This window comes from Syngnathus acus, chromosome 10 (genome assembly GCF_901709675.1).
Source record: "Syngnathus acus chromosome 10, fSynAcu1.2, whole genome shotgun sequence".
NCBI lineage: Eukaryota > Metazoa > Chordata > Actinopteri > Syngnathiformes > Syngnathidae > Syngnathus > Syngnathus acus.
This window is the reverse complement of record NC_051095.1, coordinates 7278940-7303806: the sequence shown is the minus strand read 5'-3', so window position 1 is coordinate 7303806 and position 24867 is coordinate 7278940. Positions and strand designations below refer to the sequence as shown.

Sequence of the window (24867 nt, the reverse complement as noted above, 5' to 3'; positions counted from 1 at the left end):
GATCGAACAAAGAGTGAGCGGGGTGACTCACATCACTCACAATCGTGGTCGCCTTGCGGGTGAGATGGGAGGTGTAAATGTCCTTCAGGGAGGGGAGTGAAGCACCAATAATCTTACCAGCTGTGTTCACTATGCGCTGGAGGGCCTTCACGTTGTATTCAGAGCAGTGTAAGGGGCTAGATGAAGAATTAGGATTCCTTTTGCACACAATCACATCAGGCGACTATTGATAGGAGAGCTTGCACACAAATATATCTTTTCCTTCATAGGCTGTGATATGAATCACATTCAAATCATTTTATGGTGCCCCTTCAGTCACACAACTTTGAAAGCTTTCTTTATTAGTTCACCATAAGTTTTTGTTTTTTGGCTCAGCGCTCTAAAATTAACAAGAAAATAATATTTAAAAAAACGTAAACATTTGTGTGCAGGATTAGAACTTGGCTTATTGGTTGTCTTAATGCACATGGTATTCTATTAATATATTTACATTAATTAAAGTACTTAATTTACTCAATGGATATTGTTGGAACTTTTGAGAATTGCTATAAAAATGACAAAAATCTACTATGTGCAAAGAAAATATATATATAACCGGTTCACTTCATATGGAGCTTAAATTTAAAACAAAGGCGGAATTCAATCACTTTTACGCTAGATCAGTGACATTGTATAATGCTTAAAAAATATGTAGAAAACAATACAATACAAATAAAGATTTCTCACTTTGTAATTGAAATACATTTATAAGTAGCTCAATCTACGTCACTCTAGTAAAAACTCATTTTTACTCGATGTACATTAGTTTTATATTCATTTGAAAAATTTAATTTAGAAAAATTCACATTATATAAAAATGAATAAAAATCTAATAAAGAATGAAACATTTGGATACAAGAATTAATAAAAGATTATTTTTTGCCTCTAAATACTTATTTTAAAACAGACAGCTGTGAAGCTGAACGACTCTTCCAGATGATCTCCTCGTCATTTTACAGTAGCTCTGATCACGCAAGACGCCAAACAAATCAGTGAGGAGAAGGAGGAGCCTCCCTGGAGAGAAGCCTACAAAGCGTCAATTAACATGTCAACTCTTTTCCTCAAAACCCGCTGTGGAGGATGTGAGGATGAAGAAAAAAAACAAAACCCAGAAACATCTGCAATACGCTTAGAGGCTTGGCTTCTAAAGGGCGTCAGTCGTCACCAAAAGCGTTCAGGTAAATAATAGACACTGAAAACGGAATAAATTAATCCACTAAAAGCCGACTGGAGAGCTTCCACTCAATATTTGATGTTTTGAGGACAAATTTCACCTTGGATTCAATCTGCACTCACGGGACATTTTATTAGGTACAAGTCATGGGAACGTGGAAAATGATGCTAGTTACCAATACATGAGAGCCACTGAGTACATACATACATTTTGGAATACTTGTCATCGTTCTGAACAGCTAAAAGTGCCAGTGTGGTTTTCCTTGCCAATATGAGAGAGCCAAGTCATCAAAAGCATAAATAGTTGACTCCCGCCCACACTCCAACGCAAGCTAGTCCTAGCTTAGCATTGTTGCGTGAACATGTAGGCTGCTCAGATAAGAGGCGGAACGTCTTTTAAGACAACCAGACAATCCCAGTTTAGTTGCCATCGATTCAATGCCCCGCGAATAAAATGACCTGTATGAATGAGAATAATCACAAGCTTGAAAGTCAAGGTAGCGCTGCACTGCGATCCCCTGAGCCTAGAAAACGCTCCTCGAAAGCCCTGAACAAGGTTTCAGAGTCAACAAAAGCAGAGGGCTGCATTGTGCGTAAGCCGGCGGCGTTCCACTCTGAGCATGCAAGCGGGATGAAAGCATCGCTTCTAAAGGTTAAACAAATGCGCAGTGCCAATGTTCCTTTTGACAGGCGGCGCCGCCAATGTTTCGTCAGAAGATCAGTCGGAAACGCCGTGGCCGCCGCCCGTTTGGCTCTATCACAGGAAATCATCGGGCTTTAATAGTTTTTTAATGAGTTTGCAGAATGCACTCTGGCGACAGGCCGTGCACACCAGAGCCAGGCTGAATAATGTATAAGGGCAGAGGTAGCGCTAATGAAAAGATGATGAGAGGCATTCCTGAGAGACAGAATGAGCGGTCGGCAGGACGGCACGCGCTAAAAGTTAAAAGAAAGCGCCAATTAATCTTTGTGTGCTTACAGGAGAAATTAAACAAAAGGATAGGGAAAGAAAAAACACAGGGGCGGGGGCAGGTTGAAGGAAAGCGCGGGAAGCGAGCGCTCAGGTGAACAAAGAGATTTCGCAATGGTTTTTAATGATCACATTTTACTTTGAAAACTTTGCCAAAGAAAGCAAAGAAAATAAAAAGTCAACGCTAAACTTTGGCTAACAAAGAAACTTCAAATACTTGGGATGTTAAATTCTTTCAAAAGCAGGTTCACGCTTCCCAAAGATGTAAAGGAAGCACGTGAGAGTACAACCGTTAAGAAAATACACACTAATATAGAAAACCGTTAAATATTAGCGGAGGTTGACAATCCAGATCTAGAGTGGAACAGTCGCGACCATCCTTCACCGGAAACCTTTCTGATGAGGAATTGTTGAGGCAGCAGGAATTCGCCACAAACTCTGGCAGCAAGTCAAGAGAAAAGACGCTTTGAAAGTTACAATTTTGTGACATCGATTTTATCCTTCCAAAGGAACCACGTGAAAGTGGCCACAGTTGGAAAAACACATACATGTCAAGCAAGCAGAACCAGTAGCCCCTAGAAACCATTAGTTGCAGTTTGGCACTTCAGATTGTGCAGTATGAGGGGCAATCGAAGCAGTTCCTGAGGAATCATCTGGAATAGTGAACCTCTACGATACAAGAAAACACGATGAAAGCAATTGGGAGCCATAATGAAACTTGAACCGTTGGCGAGAAAGAAAGGCCAATAACAGATATTCCAGAGGCAAAAAATGAAGCTCTTCAAAACTTCTCGAGGACCACTATCCTGCTTGTTTCAGATGTCTCCTTCCTCTGATACACCTGTCATCTAGCTTGCTGACAAGCCGATGGTTTGAATCGGGTGTGTTGGAGGAGGGCGACCTTGAGTCGCGACCGGAGTATGCCTGAGCTTCCTTACGCTTATGTCAGTGGGTTCTGTTGATCTAGTGAGTCAAGGAGTGTAGTTGTAGACTTGTTCTGCTCGGAGCTAACTTTTGTTGTGTTTATAAAAAAAACTTGGATTGTACTCAACACAGGAGCAGAGCAAGCAAACAATCAACCAAGCAATCAGGCGAGGCACTTGCTACCATGGAGCCTTGGAAACCTTCTGACACTAGGAAGCATCTGGAAACAAGGAAGTCAAAGTAAACTTTATTGTCAATCAGACTATGCAACAGTGTACTACAATGAGGACTGCAACTGCGTTTCTCCAAATTCCAATGCGCAGTAAGAGGCTGAGATAAGACACAGGTAAATAGGAAATAAAACATAAAGTGCATTTACCATATCAGAAAATCAATAAAAGCACAAGAATCCACCATAAAGATATTGGAGAGCAGATGGTACAGCAACACAGAGTAGCAGCATAGAATAAAAATTGTAAGGTGCACGGAGTAGTTGGGTCTGTGTGTATACAGCAGAGGGAATGAAGGACCTGCGGAACCGTTCTTTCCTACACCGAGGGTGCAAAAGTCTGCCGCTAAAGGAACTGGTCAGGGACCGCACAATCTCATGGAGGGGGTGAGAGGTGTTGTCCATGATGGACTTAAACTTAATCAACGTCCTCCTCTCACCCACAACCTCAAATGGAGTCCAGAGGACAGCCCAGGACAGAGCTCGCTCTTCTGACCATCTTATTCAGTCTCCCCCGGTCAGTACTGCCCCCACCCCAGAAAACCACAGCGTAGAGGATGGCTGAGGCCACCACAGAGTCATAGAAGGTCACCTCGCTCTGCACCCCATTCTGCCACCTTCGACACTTTTTTTTATTTTTTTTACATTTTTATATTTTGGCAAGCAACTTTGCAATGGAAACGTCTGGAATCACAATCATAATGAATGACCTTTTGTCTCCGGGTTGAGCAGCGACATCGTCAGAATTCAAAGCCTTCAAACATCACTTTGTGATCTGACCCGCGGTCCGCACCTTTGACAGCCCTGCTCCTTTGCATCAGAGGACAAAGGCAAAGCTGAAGCCCTCGACCTCCCTCCACCCCCCTCCAACCACCTGCAAGCGTTTTTTGTATTTTTCTTATGCCAATGTTGCGTCATATTCACGACTGCTGTTGGCAAAGTGATAGATTGCAAATATCCACTCTCACGGTTGCCGCAGGAGTCACTGAGGAATGCGTCCGAGATAATGACACGCACACAATTGGTTCGCTTCATGTCTTCATGTAAATATCACAGTACAAAGACGTTTGGAGCCCGCCACCGTTTTGCAATTGCACTTGAGTGACAGCTGCCTCTCGGCTGCCCAGAGATGCAAAGGGTGACCGGTTTGATGCGCGCTTGGCAAATGAGTGTGTATTTGTGCTTCACAACATTTTTGGATGTGAACAGACTGGTCGAGTGCAAGGTTCCTCACAACCGACATGAGCACACTCAGATCCAGAGCAACCTGGCGAAATCACCAGGCGAGCTAGCAATCGATTGAGCCATAGCTTCATTTTCACTTATAATAATATAATAATAATTCATTAAATTTGTATAGCGCTTTTCAAACACCCAAAGACGCTTACAGGTAACAAGGCAAAGACATACATGAGGGGAGGGGGACGGGGAGGAAACAATCGGGTAAACTTAAGAAGAGGAAACCAGTTATGGGTAGGGGAGGTCATGCGCTTGGGAGAAGAGGTAAGTTTTTAGACGGGACTTAAATATGGGGAGTGTGGGTGAGTCACAGACAGACTGGGGGAGAGAGTTCCAGAGTCGGGGTGATGTGCAGGAAAAGGCTCTGTCACTTGAGTTTCATGTCTATTTGTTTTAGGATCAATCCGTTGTTTCTTCGCGTGCCCTTTCTTTGACCGCCACGTCAGCTTTTCTGTCCATTTTCCATATAGTATCTGCCGCCGCTAAATGTCTTCTTGGGTTACCAAAGCTCTGCAAACAAATCATTTCATCGCTTTACACGATCAAAGCTATCAAAGCAAACTTCTACGCCTCATTTAAAATACAATTGCTAGTTTTCATTGAAATGAGGCTGGCTGGCTGGCTGGCTGGCTGGACAGTTGGAGAAAAATAATTTGCCAAAATGGCTTGGCACTTTGCCAACACAGTATGGCCATGTAGTGCGATTAAATGTTGAATCTAACATCATTTGCGCATTTCAGGATCTACGACGAGACTCAAAACCGTAAGGCAGAACTGGAGTTCCTCAAAAATTGATCTCATTCAACGGCCCACTCGACAAGTTTCAGTTCGTCTTGATTATGGCGACACCATATGGACACAGGCGGTAGTGTTTCGCCTGAAGTCAACCACATTTCTCAGGAGTTTCTGTTGCCACGAGTGGTGGCTGTGGGATGGATGAAGAGCACTGAGGGGATGAATATAATTGTGTCCAAACCGTATCTAATGTTGAAAATAAACAACATGTCTTTGTAGCCTATTCTATTGTAGTTATGTGTGCTGCAGGATGTTTTTGTACTGGTAAAAGCAATACCGGGTGATATTGGTGAGCACGTCCGCCTCACTGTGCAGAGGTGGTAGGTTTGATTCTGGCTCCGGCCTTCCTGTGTGGAGTGTGTACCGTTAACCACTTTTAAGTCAACGTTTCATCAGAGGAGTTTTGAAAACATTTTATGATGGCCAAAAAGTTGTGTGGTGCTCCTTTAAGTTGAGCTCAACGAGTCTGATTGTTTTGCCCTTTTACTTTTGACCCATGTTAATAAATGCTAATCCTGTAGCGCTAACCTCTTGCTATGTAAATGTATGGGGGCTTTATGGTAATTATTCAAATCAATCTCTGAATAACCTTTGAAGCAGAGCAGACTGAACCTTATCCTTTGTACGCTGGTTAAACATTTGAAAGCACGCTATGTGTTTGGGGCCCACATGTCGGCGGCGAGGCCAAGCCCTCTGACCGCGTGAAAGAGCGGCGCCTGTTGTGATAAGAGTGGCGGCGTTTTTGGCGACGGTGGCGAGCCATGCAAATGAGCGCTACTTTTTTGCACCTGCCGTCTGATAAGCGTGACGCTAATCCCTCACCTCCGCTCCGCCACTTCCCTTTTTTCTAATATCGCTCAACCTTTCTCACCGTCGCTTCATTTGCTTTCCACCTCGTTGTCAGAGGTAACACCCGCCCTTCTTTGAGTCTCATTTTTGATTTTTGCCTCTTATTTGTCACAATGCTTTATTGTCTTCGCGACTCTCTGGCGCCTCGTTTGACACTTTAGAGTGCTTTGCTCTACTCTACAGTCCTGCCTGCATCTTTTCCCGCCTGCTGATTTACAGCTGCTTGCCAGTGATGCTGATGAATGTTTTCGTTTCCATGCTCCCGCTGATGAGAGTCGCGCGGCGACTGTCACCATGTATCACGACTGAGTGAATTTTAGGAACACAATTGTCAGGGTTTTCCAGATTATCTTGATCGTATGATTATGTTGGAATGTAACCTGTAATAAATAACCTAGCTAGATTAGTTTTATGCTTATGTTGGAATGTAACCTGTAATAAATAACCTAGCTTGTCCCATCCTACACAACGTCGTAAAACACCCCCTGCTATGCTTTGACTAGAGGTCAAGGGCTTTCTCTCCATCCAGTCCACTCTCACCCCCACCCTGTTTCTCTTGATAAAAATGCTCTTGCAAGAGGCCAGAGTCAGACCTCATTCGATCATCGCTGTATGCACAGCGACGAATGACACTCCACTTGCAGGTGTTCAAAAGGTAACATCCTAGGTGAAGCAGCATGTGGCTCATCACTCAAGATTATTGTGCTGTTGCTGTTAAAGTGTGAAAAATTATAATGTGCTCCCTACTTGACATGGTTATGTTAAAAACAAACCCTTGAAATCTTGATACTGGTTTGGAACACCCATTTAAAATTTTAACCCTTTAAAAGTGATGGCATGTTTTGAAACTCTCTTTTCGACCCCTATCCCTTATTCGCTTCAAAACTTAATTTTGAACCGTAAGAGTAAAATCCATCAGTATTGCTCTAAATCTTGTTTGACACTATAACAAAGCTTCAAAAGCCCAAATTCAAACCCTTCAATTAAATCCCTAACCCTTTCTTTAAAGCCCCTTTTCAACATTTCAATCCTTTTTTTAAACCCAACCTTTGACTTGAAACCCTACTTCGGTTATCCAGTACAACCCAAAAAAAAATGTGATGACAAAAAGTCTTAAAATCATGCGCTAATATATTGAGCTGGTCACATTTAGTCAAGGCGAGGTGTTAAATCTCGCTTCCTGCAGATAAGGGCGTAGCTGCGCATACACTCAACGGTCTATGAGGCAGGAAATTAAAGCCAGCAATTTTCACCAGTCCTCCTCCTCCTCTTTTTTCTTTCTTCCTGCTGCCGCATGCGAATCGCACTCATGAATCTCAAACAGCACGTTTGCGTGGCACCTCCTGCGTCTGAATCACTTTGGACAATTTGCCTTTGATGGCGCTAATATTGGCTTTGACCCGAATCCTGTTTGGACCCTGGGCAGGTAGATGACACGCTTTCACTTCTTCCTGCCGTCAATTAACTGTTGCTGCTACAAAAATGAGAAACAACGTGACGGCCCACGATTGGCCCCATAACACTGTTTCAAAACAAAATGGCTGACTTCCTGTTCAATTTAAAGCATGGGTTGTTGAGAATTTTGTGTCCGTTCTATTTAGAAAAATATGTCTTCTGAGATTTTTTAATGACTGGTGAAAATGCGGTTTGGTGGTAATTTCTCAAAGTCTCAGGACTAGTTAATTTGACTCAAAGTGGCTTTTTCAAACCAAAATGGCTGACTTCCTGTTGAATTCATGAGCGCTTGAAACTCTTGATGGTCATGTCCAACCAATTTTAGACTGATCAGTGAAACTGGTAATGGGGGCTACTTTCGTTAATTACCAAGTTAACCTTGGCAGACTTTCTGTTTAATTTTAAACCTTTTGTGTGCAGATTGTTATATCAGACATGTCATTTATCACTGATCATTTGATCACTAAAACAGGTCTTGCTGTTTTTCTTTTTTTTTTCAAATTAATGGGATGCGCCAAATTGAAAAGTCTCTTTCAAAAATAAATGGCTGACTTGTTCAACTCCAAGTTTTGGCCCCTTGTGACTTTTTCATGCATTGAATGATGGTAGAAAATTTTACAAAGAACTTCACAGTGATTCGTAAGCATAGAATCTGAGGCCAATTTTCTTTTTCTTCATTTTTCTTTTTTTGTGTTGTGGACCCTTACAATCCTTAAATGTTCCAATAATAATAATAATAATAATGATAATAATAATAATAGGCTTCTGCGTATCCACATGATGGGATTAACAGCAAATAAAGAAGCCATTTGAATTTGTGAGGCAGCAGCAGTGATAAACTCCAGGAGAGCGGCTGACCTCCGCTGATGCATCGCATGACAAAGCAGCTGCTTAATCACAAATCTGTGAGCATTTTACAGCACCGGCGAAGGCGACATGGGCGGACCACGAGAAGAAGGCAGTGGCGCCGTGTTATGAAGACCGCACAAATCAAGCGTGTAGCGCATAAATCATACGCCTGTGTCAGCGCATTACTCAAAGAAATGGCCAGCGATTTTCTTTTTTTTTTTAACAAGATCCCATCCCTTTATTGAAGGGTTACATAGAAAGTCATCTTCAAGTAGTCATAGCAATCACATTTACTAGCATGAGCACCATATTGTGTAGATAAAGCGCAGTCCGTTAAAGATTACACTATTGTACTTAAAAACCCTAAATCATGTTAAAAATTCTTTCCCTATCTTGAAATCCTATTTCTTAAGACCTGAAACCCAGATTGTTGACTATATTGAAATCTTGGGTTTGCCTTCAAACCCTAAACCAGAATTAAATCACTAATTTGAATCCGAACCCCATGTTCAACACCCCAACCCTGTTTTAAAATCCTATTTTTAATCTCTAACCGAGATTTGAAACCTTTGTCTGGCACCCTAATCCATTTTTGACCCTTTAATTTGAAACCCTAATCCTGCCTTGAAACCATCATTTCAATCCCCAATTCTTTCCTGCAGTTCCAATTTAAGTTCTTAACATTGTCTTGAATCCAAACCCAGGTTTGAGAACTTTCTTTGAAACCCCAATTCAGAGTTGAACCTTCAATTCTGGGGCGTCAAAATCTGGCTTGCGGGCGAAATTTGGCCTGCAGTGTAATTATATTTGGCCCACCCACCAGGACAAATTCTGCATCAACTTTATGTTTCAATACTAAGATTACAAATTGACTTCACTAATAGTGATATTGCTTGCAAGTTTATTACATTCATAATGGCTCTCCGAAGGAAACGATGATCTGGCCCACAACTAAAATTAGTTTGACATCGTCGCTTTAATCTAAAACCCTGTCTTTAAATCTCAATTTCAAACATTAACCCTAATACAGATATAAAACCCTTGTCCAAATCTGAGGCATTCATTCAAAACCTCAGTGCTGGCTGGCCATTGGGCGATGATCAAGTGGCTGTAGAATCCCAAACCTGTCGGCATCATTTTCCAAAAAGTGGCGTCCGTTTCTTGGGATCCTCACAAAGTGCTGTTACCCACTCAGCTCAAGTCAATATACCAGCAAATGAACTGCGCTCATAAAAGCCACCATGTCAAATTAGATTAAACATGCGAGACATTAGTGGGCCTACCTGCAGAGGCATTTCATTTTCACGCCATTACGTGGCAATTATGAGTTGTTATTTGTTAGTTTTCCCGCCATGGATGAACCAACAAAGCCAGCAGGACTGACAAGCAAGCAAACAAACGCGCTGAAACGCACACAAATGAGGCACAGGTGGGGAGGCGGGAGGCTAATTGGACACTAGGAAAAAGGGCAAAAAAGATGAGAGGACGCATCTGGCTAGCAAGGAGATGATTGGCTGCAAAAGAATGTACTGTACACCCAAGGCATGTTCATCCTCTCGAAAATATTGTTTGGATGAAGTAGTGGGCGTGAACAAAATTGGCACCATGGAGGCACCATGGACTCCAGCCTACCTGGCTTGAGCCTGTTAGATGAAGAAACATGAAATTTGGTAGATTGGCCTATAATGACTTGAATCACAATCACTTGTCCAAGAGACTCTGTCTGATTACCGTATTTTCCGGAATATAAATCGCAGATTTTTTCATAGTTTGGCCGGGGATGCGACTTATACTCAGGAGCGACTTATGTGTGAAATTGTTAAGACATTCTATACATTTCACATATTCCCACACAAAACCGCAAGAGGGCGCTCTAGGCTTGTGGAATAATTGGAACTAAAACTGACGATGAGTCGGATATAAGCGACGTAGAAGAGGAAGCACTGTATCTTCTACTTACGGGGTTAGCGGAGTTGTTTATAAGTGACAGAGAGGAGATATTGTTGGATTTAATAAGACATGGTTTGATGAAGTTGTTAGCACGTTATTTATGCTCTTGGTATTTGAATAACTCTTGATATGTTATGTTAGGCACGTTCTTGGTGCCTTGTTTATATGTTTATGTAACGTTAGCATACCATACCGTTCAGCCTGTTGTTGCCTATTCTATTTTTAATTTAAATTGCCTTTCAAGATTACATGTCTGTTCTTGGTATTGGATTTGATCAAATTAATTTCCCCCCAGAATGCGATTTATACTCCGGTGGGATTTATATACGTATTTTTCTTCTTTATTGTGCATTTTATGCCTGGTGCAATTTATACTCTAGTGCGATTTATAGTCCGGAAAATACGGTACTACTAAATCCAAACCTCAAAAACTTCAACCTTTAAGTTTTTTGTCAATGCATATGAGCGGCACAGTTTGAAGACTCGCAATGAAACTCGAAACTCTAAGAAGTCGACTTCATAAGGTCTGAGCTTGGGCAAACGTCGAGACAGTCTGAAATGTGACTTAAATGACATATAATACAGCTCCTGATAATTCCATTTTTTTTCAAACAGCTCACATTTGATGATGCAGTGGGCTAGATCTGGCCCATCGGCCTCCAGTTTGAAACCAGTGCTTTAGGCTCATTGTAAAAACAAACACAAGAGTAGCGCTCTAATTGGCAGCCTTTAATTAGCCAGCTGGGTTTCCCGTCCCTGTGGTCTGAGCGTATTTGAAGACGTGTCGGAACAAGGCCTTTTCCGCGGCTCAGCGGTGGGACCTCCTGATTGGGCCCTCAGCTTTTTTCGTTGACGTTGCAGAGAATTGTTTTCTTGTACCTGAAAAGGCAAGCAAGGTTTTGTTGTGTCTGTGTGTTTGGTTTCCAAGTAACAGAGCACCTCTCAGCCATTTCGACAGCTTGTTGTTTGTTTTCTTTTGACGCCGCCTCTCGCCCTCCGAGGGCCGTTAAAATGAGCACTCTCTAATTTAACTTATTTGATTTAGCGGGCAAATTAAATGCGCTCGTCACGTAGCGCTTCTCAGCATGGCGGAAGCATTAGCGCCCCGCGTTTGCTTTGATTCTTTTCTGAAAAGCAATCATTTCTCCCAAAGTGCATCTCTGTAACCGCATTTGCTCTGATTAGTGTCGTAAAAAGACGACTCGTCGATTGGCCTTTCGGAGAAATAGCCGAGTGAGGCGCGAGCGCGCTCGGGTCAATCGTGGTGGGTGTTTTTTTTTTCGTCCTTGCTGCCGTGATGAGAAACAGCTTCTCATTTTGCAGAGGCGGGAATGAACACTCAGCCTCCAGCGTGATTATTTTTGTTTTCATGTGAGGATCTACAATGCTACTCACGTTTATGGCCTGCATCTTTAGACTTCAATACAGCATTATTGCATCTATATATTTCTGCCTGGAGAAAGGACGTGACCTTCATCCCACATACAATTTTTGATCATGTTTAAGTGTCGTCTATCTGTCCAGTATTCAAGGTTTAATTTTGTAGCGATTGGACAAAGTTATTGATTGGAGTTTGTTTTTGAAGGAAAAAAAATGTTACCTGAAAGCATAATCTGAAACCATTTTTGTGCCTTTTCAGGCTTGGCTTCTTCAGGCTTGACAATATGTTGCTGAGTCAAACTGGCTTTCTAAGGAGCAAGGTTACGTTGAAATTTCATGATCCTGACTGGCTTTGAGCGCTGAACTCAATTTATCAGTTTCGTCTTTTATGGCAGGTCATCCAAATTTACCACCATGCTCTATCTAAACACAATGGCGTGAACTCACACGCTTCATAGTTTAGTATTGGCAATCAATTCAGTGTTCTGGGTTCAAATTTGGTAGCAATTGGACAAAAGCTTTGGGACCAGATTGTCTTTGAAGCATCCCTGGAAATGGATCAAATATGCCTACAATTATCATTTCAGATCAAAATGCAGACTTACTGTGTAGTTTCTATTTGTTTTTTTGAGTGTTTTTGTGGGTCTCTTCATAATAGCCTTGCTTACCAAATTTCTTGTTGCCAAATCAGACAAGGAGCCAGGATCCTTGGAAAATGGCCGCTTCAACGAAAAATGTTAGACTTACTGTGTCTTCTGGGGTTTGGTTTCCTGAAACCTTTTTGTAATGCAGCTTTACTCATGATACTCACGATTTACTCATGTCTACCAAATTTTGCCATGGTAAGTGAAACTAAGTTCCGGACTGAGTTTACAAATTCACAGTTTTATGAATGATGGCAGAGTTTGAAAAAATTCTTGATCAAAATATGGCTAACATCCCTACCAAATTTCCTGTTGCTACACGGAACGAGCTTCCGAGGGTGAATTTCAAACTTCCTGTTTTCTCAGTCAGATTTTTGCGGCTCTACCTATGATTGAGAGGACTACTAAATTTCAATGTTGTTCAGCGTAACTGGCTTCGGGGCTGTGAAATTTAATGTTTCTCCATCAAACTACTAAAAAAATTTTTCCACAAAGAAAAACCCTGTTCAAGTTTGACCATGTAGAGAGATCCCATAATGCATGCATACAAACCACCAAAATTGAAATGTCAAGGATGAGACTACTATTCACAAAATGTGTTTGTAAATGAAGCCCCTTCCATCTTCCCTGGCAGCCCTGATGCTCGCTGGGAGAAGCGAACGGTCGTGACAGCAGGCCTGGCAGGCAGGGAGGCCGACGACGAGATTAAATGAGGTTTCAATGAGGAGAACCATCAGCGTGGCAACATCAGCCGTGAATCACTCAGGGTGAATGTTGGTGTCGGGTTGGGCAAGCCACGCCCTCAAAGTCATCTGCAGCGAAGCAACTTCCTTTCGCGTAAGAGCATGTGATCAAATTTGGGGATTTTTCCAACAACGGCTTTGGTAGGATAAGTCGAGTAGACCAATAAGAAGGTCTTCCTCAAAAAAGACAGAGGATCTACCATTTTGATTTGAAGTGACATTTTTAGGCTCACCCTTACCCACCCTGCACAACAGTGCTAGAAATTTGAACTGTATATACAACAGCATATACACATGTATGTTTGATTTGCCCCAAAAGACACAATACTAGTTTCAGGAACTTAAATCCAGTCCATATTTAAAAATATTGACAATCAAAAGAGGCGGAAAGTGGCTGTAAACTACAAAAAAGTCATTCCAGATCATTTCTTTCTATGAAAAGTTGCTGTTTTTTCGCCCTATCTTGCTCACACGTGTCTTCTTCCCTTGCGTCTGATTTTCTTTCTTCTTTTTGTGGCCAGGAAATAAATTTAGAACGCTACAGTCGGGATTGGATTCCTGGAGAGAAAAAAGGCAACGTTGCTTTTATAGGACATGCGCTCCATGACGTTCCCACAGGCAAAGAAGCCAGCCTGCAGGCTTTGACTTATGAGGCGGCTGCGTCGGCCTCTTCCCATGATGCTTTGGTGCTCGGCGGAAGGGAGGGGGGTGTACAGGAGGGTCCGGGGAGACCAGTTAGGGCAGCCAAGCGACCCGTACCTCGGCCCATTAAAAGTTTGCTTCGCAGCTTGTGGCTCGACAACAACAACAACAACAACAAGCGTTGTGGACGAGGAGGGCTGCTGGCCGGCTGCCCGAACGCCGTCCTGAGAGGCCACATTGGGGAAAACAAAGCGGGGCCACTGGAGTCCCTCAGGAGTCCATCTGCAGTCCCTTCGACAGCCATGAAGAAGAAACCATAAAAACCAAAGGCAACTACACAAAAATGACATCACAAGTACAAACATCTGATTTCTATTTTGATTAAGATATTCCGATCCGGTCTTCGTAACTTTTCTAGCTAATTGGTCACCCACAGTATCTGCCCAGTGTGAATGCTATTGCTTTGCGCTTTATTTATTACTCATGTGCAATGTTCTCTTTTGTACTGCTTCTGTGTGAGCTACTTCGACTGGAATTTTATGAGGGAGCAATCCCATGAGGTGACTAAAGTTGAGTCTAATTCTGAGTCTAAGTCTGATAACTAAAACATTCAAAAATGAGTGTGATTCTTTTCAAATAAAATGGAAACTGCTGAAAAAACAATATTGTCATAGTTATAATAAAATTCGCAATATTCGAAAATGCCTCGCCTTATGAGGGTTTCCCCAAAATGCTTTGGATTTGACTGCGCACGCTTGTCAGAGTCTATTTTGACGCTGGAGATGTGCTAGTGTAAATCCGCCTAGCGCTCCGCCCGCCATCCCCGCCGCGCCGTTTCAGAGATGGACTTAATTAAGGCCAAAGTCGTGCGACAGAGGCGGTAAAGCTGCGGCTCTGCGCCGCTGATCCGTAAGGTGCAATGCAGGTATTTTCTCCAGCTGGGTGGCAAAGCGCTAACTTGCTAACGCCGGATTACCTACGAGGCCCTGTCAGCTCACTTTCTCGCTGGAGAGGGGGTCGCATCAGATGCTAGCACGTCAGGAGCTAGAGCATCATTGGTGCTTTTAGGGAATTTTTTTTAAACTTCCCAGGAGGTCTAGAGAAGCATTTACAGGAGAATGATCATTTCTTCCTCTGAAGTTTTTTTTTTTTTTTTTGGACAGTTATGACTTTTCTAGGGCATAGTTTTACGTCAGTGATAATAGCCAGTTGAGGCATTTGGGTTTTTTTTTCTTGGGAGATGTTGGACAATCACAACGGGTTTGAAAAGTGCTCATTTCTGTTCTGATGGGAAGTTACTGCATTTTATCTCAGTGGTGATGGGAAGTTATAATGTTTTTTTTTAATTTTATTTCAGTAATAATGGACAGTCATGGTGCTTTCTCGTTTTTACTTCTTGGATGATGGGATTTGTGCCAATTACAAAACTTGGAAATGTTCTCCTTTTACTATCGTGCATCATTCTGGCATTTTCTTGTTTGACTTGTTGATGGCATTGACTGGTTTGTACTCATTGGGTATTTTGATATTTACAAGATTTGTAAGTAGTGAACATAAACAATATTTTCTCATTTTACTGTTTTTAAACCAGTCAGATTTTTTTGTTTGACTTTCGACAGCTTTGACATTGATTTTGTCTTTATAATTAGACAAAGATTAGTTACATATTCTATGCGCAAAAATAATATTCTATGCGCATTGAGCTATCATAGCAGAGCTATTTTTATTGACGTAAAATAAAATATATTTCTCACGTGATAGTTAACCCGCTCCCATCCTCTAAGAGGTAGAATGATAAAATGAGTGCAATCAGCTCTCAAAGCTTTGTATTTTGTCAGTGAGAACAGCCGACAGACACAAGATTTCCCAACGAATCTGCTGGTCACAATCCTCTCTTGCAATTTGAACCAAGAAGAGGACGAAGAAGTATTAGTTGGAATTCCAATAAAGCGCTGGCATCGCTTTGGTTAGGCGTGTTTGTGCGTCTCAAAGAGTTCGTTCGAAGGCTTTTCGACGAGGATTTGCTTAAGTCGTACGGACGCTGATGAGGCTAAACGGAATCTCGAGCTTCAACGCAGATGCGTCGAGAAAGACGAAGAGCAAGACGAGGATGAAGAGCGGCCTGAAGATTGTCTTAATCCAGACGGAAGATTTGCTCCAACAAAGAGACGAAGACGACTTTAGCTGAGATCTTTGCAAAGGCTTCTAAAGTGATCAAATCATCATGTCCTTGTCTTGAGACATGATGAAGTGGCATATAGTTGCTCCATCAAGGTTATTTGAAGCTAATGTTAGCAATGCTGATATTGTAAATACAAGGTGGCTCCATGGTGAATGTAAATTTGACTGTGTACCAAACTCAACATGGCTCATTTTCAGCAGTTTTTATTTATACCTCACATGCTTTATCAAATATCTACTTTTTGCCCATTTCCTCTTCTTTCATTGAAAAATCATTTTTTAGTGGCTCCACAAATATAATATAAGCAGAAGTTTTATTCTTTTTATTTTATTTTATTCATTTTCATTTGTGATGAATGACACCCATTTAAATAAATGAATAAATAAATGAATAAATAAATAAATAAATAAATAAATAAATAAATAAATAAATAAATAAATAAATAGTTATTTAAATCTCCAATTATTCAACTGGATGTTTTTGAAAAATGCTGATTCACTTTGCTTTTAAAAAATCAAAAAACAATACAATTAAAAAACATTCATGTTAAGAGGCACATGTTATTTAGCTCATCTTAAGTTTGTTACTGCAGTCAAATTCAAATTTGAGCCAGCTGTAAAATTTGAATATAGAATAGGAATAAAAGTGAAAATATCCTGATATCAGACTGCAGTTTGTTATCCATATCAGTGTGATCATAATATTAATACCCCTTCTAAAGATTACATATAATAAATCTGAAAATAAAGCATTTTGGGGAATCTGAACGGAATGTGTTCAGCTTGAATATAGAAATAAAATGTTCACCACTCTAGACTTTACATAGTTTCTTCAGTATGTTAAAAATCTCAAGATGTAATACACTCGGACAAAGTCGATACAAAGTGAGCGTGATGTTTGTATTATCATTTAACCTGTGCATTTAACCATGTCATAAAATAGAATAAAGTTCTCTCTCTACAAGCGACTACATTCTGCCCACATTTTATTTATGAATCTATTCCTCCATATTTAAAAAAAAGAGGAGCCCTTCTGATGATTTGGCCCGGATATAAATTACATCCATTGAATTATAAAAATATTCATGTTTCTTGGCCGACAGTCGTCCGCCTTTTTCACAATTAATGCGACGACTTGGAAATAGTAACCACAGTCTGACTTTCTTCCTTTTTTAATTTTTTTTCCCTCCTATATCTCCGCCAGTCCACGTCCGATGTCAAAGACTCCATTTTGGGTTGGTGGTGAAATACGAGGGTGCTAATCACCGTGAGCGACGAGCCGGGCCATAGAGTTCACACCGTCTTAATTAGTTTGCGGCATACGTGTAATTATTCGTGCATTTTTAAATTCACTTAAGGCAGCACTCGCTAGCTGCTGGCTGGCTTCATTTGAGAGGATCTGGTTCAAGGATGTCCCGCAGTTACAAATCAATCCCGCATTAGCCCCTCAAAGCTCCACGTAATTACACTGTTGTCTTACCCCCCCCTACCTCACCATGGAGAAATGAACCGACGGCGACCAGCTGCTGAGATACGCCTGAAAATATTCAGGCTTTGCAAAACTGTCTTTTTCTAGCAAAAACTGGCAATTAGACGATCTAGCCCTCATTATATTATTTGATTTTATTATTTGATTCACTTCATTCAAATACATTGTAAAAAGTGAATACAAGAATACAAAAAAATCGGAAACAACACAATTACAAATAATTTCATCAATCTCTTCCAGCCTTCCCCATATAAGTACCAAAAAATGTAGTGTTATTTAATGAGGAAAATAAAACCTCACAAATAGAAACACACACATAATGGAACAATAATCAAACAATTTGGGACACTGCATCAGTTAAATGACGCTGCTTATGGTATGCCTACCTTGACCACTTGGAGGCAGTATAATACAGATGGATATGGAGTGGAATTCATGATAATAACGTCTGAGCTCATCAGTACAGCACTAATAAATAATTCTATGCAGAGGATAAAGAAAATATGAGGAGGCATAATCTTATCGGCTCATCGGTCCATTGCTCATGGATTTAAAGCACGGCAGCATAGATGCTAATTTCCACTAGCACAAAAATCGTGGTGTCAGTGTTATTCGCTTTGTTTTATACCTCTAAGTTTTAGTCAACATCAACTGTGAGTGGCCATAAAGAATTGTGACATGACCAAATGAAACATCAACTTAAACTTGTAACGCAACCTCTAACACCAAGCCAAACCGAAATTCAAATCCAAATTCCCAACTCAGCCCCAAATCCGTTCCTATAGTAACAATTTCGGCTGTATGTTCACAACTTGTGTTCTTTAGAACTCAAGTAAAAAAAAAAAAAAAAAACTTTTTGCAGCATCATGTTTCCCAGCTGCTCTGAACATGGTTTCTGATGAAAATTTGGTTGCTAGAATAAGAAATAAGCAGCACCCACTTTCGTCAATCTCAGGGAGCTGCTATTTTGTACTGTCTCTAACCCTCTGCTCCCACGTGATACTCACAATAGATTGTTACGTCAGTTTTAGTCGACAGCAGGGGGCGGTGCTGCATAAATGTTGGGCCTCCCTGGATGGTTGAAAACAGGTGGATTCATCGACTTTCTTATTCCACCAACACAGAATAATTAGAATAGCACGTGTAGTCGTGTGGGAGCAAAGACCATTTTTGACTCGACTTCCATTTTAAGCGCGACATCCAACTGCGATCAACTTTATCAAGCACATTTTTTGTTGGCATTTATTCCAGTGAGAGACGCAACAGAACAAATTTAAATATCTAGACAACATGCCGTCGAAAAAGAAAAAATAATTTTAAGTTTGTTCATGGTAGCTAATTGATGCTTTGATGGACCTTCATAGTCAAGCATCACTTTTCAAACTCAGCGAGCGAGCCTGCGTCGGCTCAGTTCCAAGGTCTCGTCTATAAAAACAGCAAAACGTTCGCCGCCTTTTGTCTCGTCAAATGTCGCTAACGAGGCTGCCATTCATTCGCTGCTGAAAAAAACAAACAAGCGGCACAAAGCACTGCGAGGCGGCGAGGGCGACACATTCAAAGGCAGCCTTCGCGTCTTTCTGAGGTCGCTCGTCAGAAGGTCTTACAAATGCAGCCAATCACATTGAAAATATTACGATTAGTTGGATCTTATTTTATATTTTTAATTACTGCCAAACCAGAAGAAGAAGTTTTGATTAATTTATCGGAACTTAATAGCGACATACAAGGATGTTGAGGAAGTAGCTAAGTACGTTACTATGTACTAGCTTGGAGAAAAATTTGAAAGTAGATACCAACCGCCTTCAAATTGTCTTTGGAGTCCAGTAATTAAGACAAAGTTGACTTAGAATTGGACCTCATATTATATATGCATAAAAAAAAGAAAATAAAACCTCTTTGAAGCAGCCTTTAAAATCAAACAGCATTTGAGGTCATCTGCCTTCAAATCTGCTTCCCCAATCCAGCAATTCAGCCATTGACCTAAAACTGGACTATATTATATTTTATTTGAAGGGGCCGTTGAATCAAGACAGTATTTCGAGGTCATTTGTCCTCACATTTGTATATCCAATAATCCTCAAAGACAGTAGTAAAGTTCCTTCTATTAAAAATGTGAAAAGAAGGCTATATTTGAAGTTAACTTTGTATTGCAATGGACTCATTTGATAGAATATTTTAACATCCTTTTTGTATTCTCTAATGAAAACTGTGTAAGAAATCCACATTTGAAAAATCGTTTGGACTTTTAGAGTTTATGATGTCACCGGCCTTCAACTTGCCCTCTTATGAGAAATCGACAGAACTTGTTTTCTTTTCCATCCAAACTGCTCTTTTGGCATTACATTCTATCGCAACATTGATGCTAGTTTCATTAGCCTGTTTATGTTCTTTTCGATTGCATGTTAGCATTAAGCTAGTTCCTTTTGCATAAGGCAAAATGGTTTAGTGAACCAAAACTGAAATTATTTTTTAAAGTAAACTTCAACTTGGGGTAGCTATAAACATCTCTCCGGCCTTTTGAAGTCATCAAGAATGACAACGTCCGTCAATGCTTTTGCAAATCCTCTGGAAGGAAGCAGATGCTATATGAAGTCAGTCCATTTCCTGTCTGACTGCCACATCTTCCCAGGCGTATTTGCGGCTCAAATAAAAACATCTGGTGGCGTATTCGCGCGAGTTTGATATCCTGCTGCGGCGACGTTGAGGCGGCGGGCTTTATCCGTCGCCTCCATCGCGTATGAATAACACCTCGCCCGGCCACCTTCCCAAATCTCATTAAGTTACAAAACACGGGCCAGCCTGCAATTGTGTTTGATGTTTTTCCATGTAGGCATGCATCAAAATAAAATAAAAGAACGCCAGCCCAGGGCGACGATGTCAAATCATTACTTTTATTAACGGTCAGATGGCTTTTTAATAGAATCACTTTATTGCATGGCTCTCATTCCAGGAAATTTCATTCCTCCCTCTTTTTTTTGTTGTTTTTCATATTTGAGTCGCTTGGCCGCCGCCGCTTCTCACAACATCCTCACGATTTGCTCGCAAGTAGCTCTGCGCTTTCACCACCAATTGCATCCATTAAAGGCTAGGTGGAGGTGGACAAAAAAAATAAAAAATATCAAACTGAAAATACATAAACAGCCTTAAGGAGAAGGTGAACACATCGAGACGGCCTGAGCACTTGAAAGTCAGACGGCACTTGAAGGCATAGAGCTTCACTTTGAAACTGAAACCTGATGACTTGAAATGTTCCTTAATTTTCCTTTGTTTTATTATTAGTACATTTGTCCTTTTATATCATGACATAATCTATCTTGAAAAATTAACCTAATTTTGGACTTCATAATTCTTTTAAAACAATTCAACAAGACTGTTGCAGTTGAAGGAGCCTTCATGATTAGAACCAATTATTAACTTAACCCATTGAGGGACTCATATTTGGAATTTGTATCCTTGATAAAACTAAAAGGTCACATTTGCAGGCTCCTAACTTCAAGTCTGTCAAACATCCTTTCAATGGTAAAGGTTGCATTTGAAGGAGGTGCCAAATCAGGACAATTGTATGTCTTTTGCGAGCAAATCAGAGACACGTTGACTCAAATTTGAAAGTTTTCTGATGTATCCTTACTTGAAACCTTCAAATACAGGACAATTGTGACACATGGACTAATATTTGGATGTTATCCTTGAAAAAGTAAGAAAAATGAACATGAAAGAAGCTGAGAACATGGCGACATGATCACTTGAAACTCCAATGGCCCCTTAAGGCACCACGCTTGTCTGACTGAAACCAGATGAGTTCTAAATATTTTATTCATTCATTTCACACATATTCTTAATAATTATTAATTCATATTAATTCTTAATACAGACTCATCATAATCATACTCAATATTAAATAGTCTAGTTTTTTATAGAATTAAACCCAAACAAAGTTATTCAACTTACAATTATTTCACTACAAGAATCACATGAGTACATATTATAAGAGATTAAAATGCAGATTAAAGGAAAATGAAAACTTAAACATATTTAATTTCAATGTCCTTGTACAAATCATGATCAAATTCGACCACTGATCTGAATAAAAAAATAAAAATCAGGATCCAAAGCTACTTCAACCTGGACACAAATGCACAGAAGCAGGCTAGTGGTTCAGTTAAAAATATATATAATTTAAAGGAAATAAAAAGGATAACAAAGCACTCACAAACAAGGGGGAAAAAAAGTCAAAAGCTGCAAAAAGTTCAACAAAAGAAACTCCAAAAGACCTTTTGATAAAGTACATGTAGAAAATGACTGTAAAAAAGTAACAACTTGTTACTGCTTCAGCAATCACAAGGTAAACTTAGGAATTTGGTGGTCAAAACTACAGGCAACAACATTTTAAACTAACTACTAAAACAGCCTGGGCTGGACCATGGCCCAGTGCGGCAGCATACCACACTGAGAACGACCCAACCAGCATTGAACTGAAAGGAAGGAAATAAATACAGAGACATTGACGAGATAACGAAGCGCACAAATGGCCGAGAAAGCTGATTGGAAGACACAAATGGGTGGGGCTAACAATAATAGGCAGGAACAATTACTACTTGACGAGGCAGACATTGAAGATGAACACAAGGAGAACAAACCAAAATCGAAACTGAAACCAAACAAACATGACACAACCCAGCAGCAAAAGATTTGGTGGGCATGTCTAGAATGGGCAGACCCACAAAAAAGTCCAAAGAGCCATACCTGAAAGACACAGCAATCCCCCCCGTTTTGGTTTGGTTTCAAGTTGGCAGTTTAAACAAGTTTGCAAATTTTATAGCCAAAAAAGCCAGTTTAGTAGGCATGCCTATTATAAGGTGACCCACAAAAACCTTTCAAAAGCCATGCTTGAAAAGACACAGGAAGCATAAAAGTTTGGGTTGCAGCCAATATTTTGGATCATAATGGCTGTTAACATGAATACAAAATTCTACCAATTTGTTGACTTTAGTGCATGAAATTTGTTAGAGACATCTATCATAAGTTGAAAAACAAAAAAAGAGTCGCAAACCATACCTAGAAAAACATGCAAAGTCTGCCATTTTGGTTTGAAGCCACCATTTTAGGACCATTTGGCCATTACCACAAAATCATACAAACAGCCCTCCAGGCCACTTGAACTTTACAACATGGATTTGGTGAGAAAATCCACCAAAACATCCCCAAAGTCAATTAAAGTCTGCCATTTTGTGCCGTAGCTTGCTGGCATAAAGCAGGCAACTATAAAATAGAATGTGTTTGTTGTCATTGTACAACAGAGAAGTTGACATAACCTCTCATTCCAAATATTTCAGATGGATCACAACTCTCCGCAGTAACTGAGTGTCTGAAAGCAAAACAGCAATTATCAAGCCAAAGTACGAGAGCGTGATACGCTAAAAGAGTCAAATAATTGGATCTGGAGTATGAAACGTTTAGGGAGAACGCACCTTGCGAAGAAAGTTTATTTGGGGCTAACCTTTGATTAGCACCAGGATGCTAGGGCGAAAGCAGCTAATTATTGTCAAGATTAAGCCTTTAGCCATCTCATTATCTGCTTGTCATCGGGCCTCACTTTCTCACACTGGATGCGCTTGCCTCGCCTTCGGGAACGCCAACACTTCTGTTCGGGGGCGTCAATTAGACCCCGTCGACATCGCCGACGCCGCCGTAATGGCGATAACAACGCATCTAATTGGAGACTCAAAAGTTGTTCCTCACTCGACTTTTAGCGAAAATCAGTCAGACACCAGCCTGGTGATTAAAGATGGAGCACGAAAGGTCAACACTCTTTTTCCAGCTTACGCTTGTAACATATTTTGTTGTTCCGCTTTTTGCTGGTTAATAATAAGAATAAGTACATCAATGTTGACTGTGAAAGAAGTCTGTAAAAACGGGAATGAATTTCTAGTTGTACATTTTCAAAATATTAGCTTGATCATTATCATTCTTAGTATTTTTTTATGGATTGGGACTTTTATTCTAAAACTTCAAAACACTATTCTGGAGCAAAAAAAATAGACAAATATTATTAGTATACAAAATCTCATCCAATACAGTATTCTAAGATATAACCTTATTTTGCTGAACAAATGGAACCATTTCTTTCCCCAAAAATAAACGAAAATAAAATAATATATTTTTTTTATATTCAATAGTCAGTATAATGTATCCTCTTCTCTCAAAAGTCTAAAATAATATCATGAATAAATAAATAAATCTAAAATCCTACAACAACCGGCCATCCTTGTACCTCAACATCAATTTCTTCAAATCTTTGGTTAGTATTGAACACCTCTTTTGGAGCGAGTAGCTTTGCTGTACCACAACGAGACGGGCTCTGATTCAGTGACAAAAGAGGCTGGCTACAGCTCCGTCCGGCTCCCCCTTCCCCTCCGGCTGTGTGAATATTTGATGGGCGGCGATATGACGCTTCACCTGCAGCTGTGTGAAGAAAGACAAGAAGAAGAAAAAAAAAATACTTTTATTATTCTTTGATTTGAGCTGGCTCACTCTGCCACTTTCCAACTGTGAATTATTAACTCGACTGCAGTGAGACGTGCCAGGCAACGACATCTGATACGTGACGTTTCCTCACCCTGATACTTCAAAGCCTGTCGACTTGACGCAAAATGTTGCGACCAGCAAACTTGCATTCCACCACGGGCGGGCGAGGCGAGTTTGTGTGACTGAAAGGAAAAGTCGGAAACTTCAAGGTTTTGTGCGGCACCCTTTGTATTCCCTTGTACTGGATTTTGTTGGTCACGTGTGCATTCTTGCTGATGTTAAGCACTGCACGCAACATCCTGGTCTAGCACCCGTTCTGGGACCTCTCCAAGGTTAGGTTGAGTGTCCGACCTTCTCTGCCATAGATGGGAACAGACTCTACCGTCACATAGAAGAGGCTGAATTTGATATGGCAGGGGATGTTGGGGTTCCGTATACTGGTCATGCCGTTCAGGGCTCTCCATGCAAGTGCCTTCATCACATTTAGATCTTGCTAACTAACTAACTAACTAACTAACTAACTAACTAACTAACTAACTAACTAACTAACTAACTAACTAACTAACTAACTAACTAACACACCGACTAGCTAACCAACTGACTAACCAACTAACTAACTAACTTACTAACTAACTAACTAACTAGCTGACCAAGAGACCTACCGACTCTTCGACAGCCAACTAATCAATCAATCAGACGACCAACAGAATGAATGAATGACCAGCCAATCGGTGATTGATTGACCAACAAACCATACTACAAATAAACTACTTGCCCCAGAGGACTTACAC

The 24867-nt window shown here is 40.6% G+C and overlaps 1 long non-coding RNA gene across 1 annotated transcript in view; it reads left to right on the top strand.

Annotated features, from left to right (window-relative positions):
* Positions 1-7425: 7425 nt before the first annotated feature.
* The window catches only part of LOC119129368, a 33792-nt gene continuing 16350 nt past the window's right edge, over positions 7426-24867 (top strand). The window contains exon 1 of the long non-coding RNA XR_005099178.1: positions 7426-7644. This is a non-coding gene — a long non-coding RNA (uncharacterized LOC119129368). The remainder of the gene's footprint in view (positions 7645-24867) is intronic.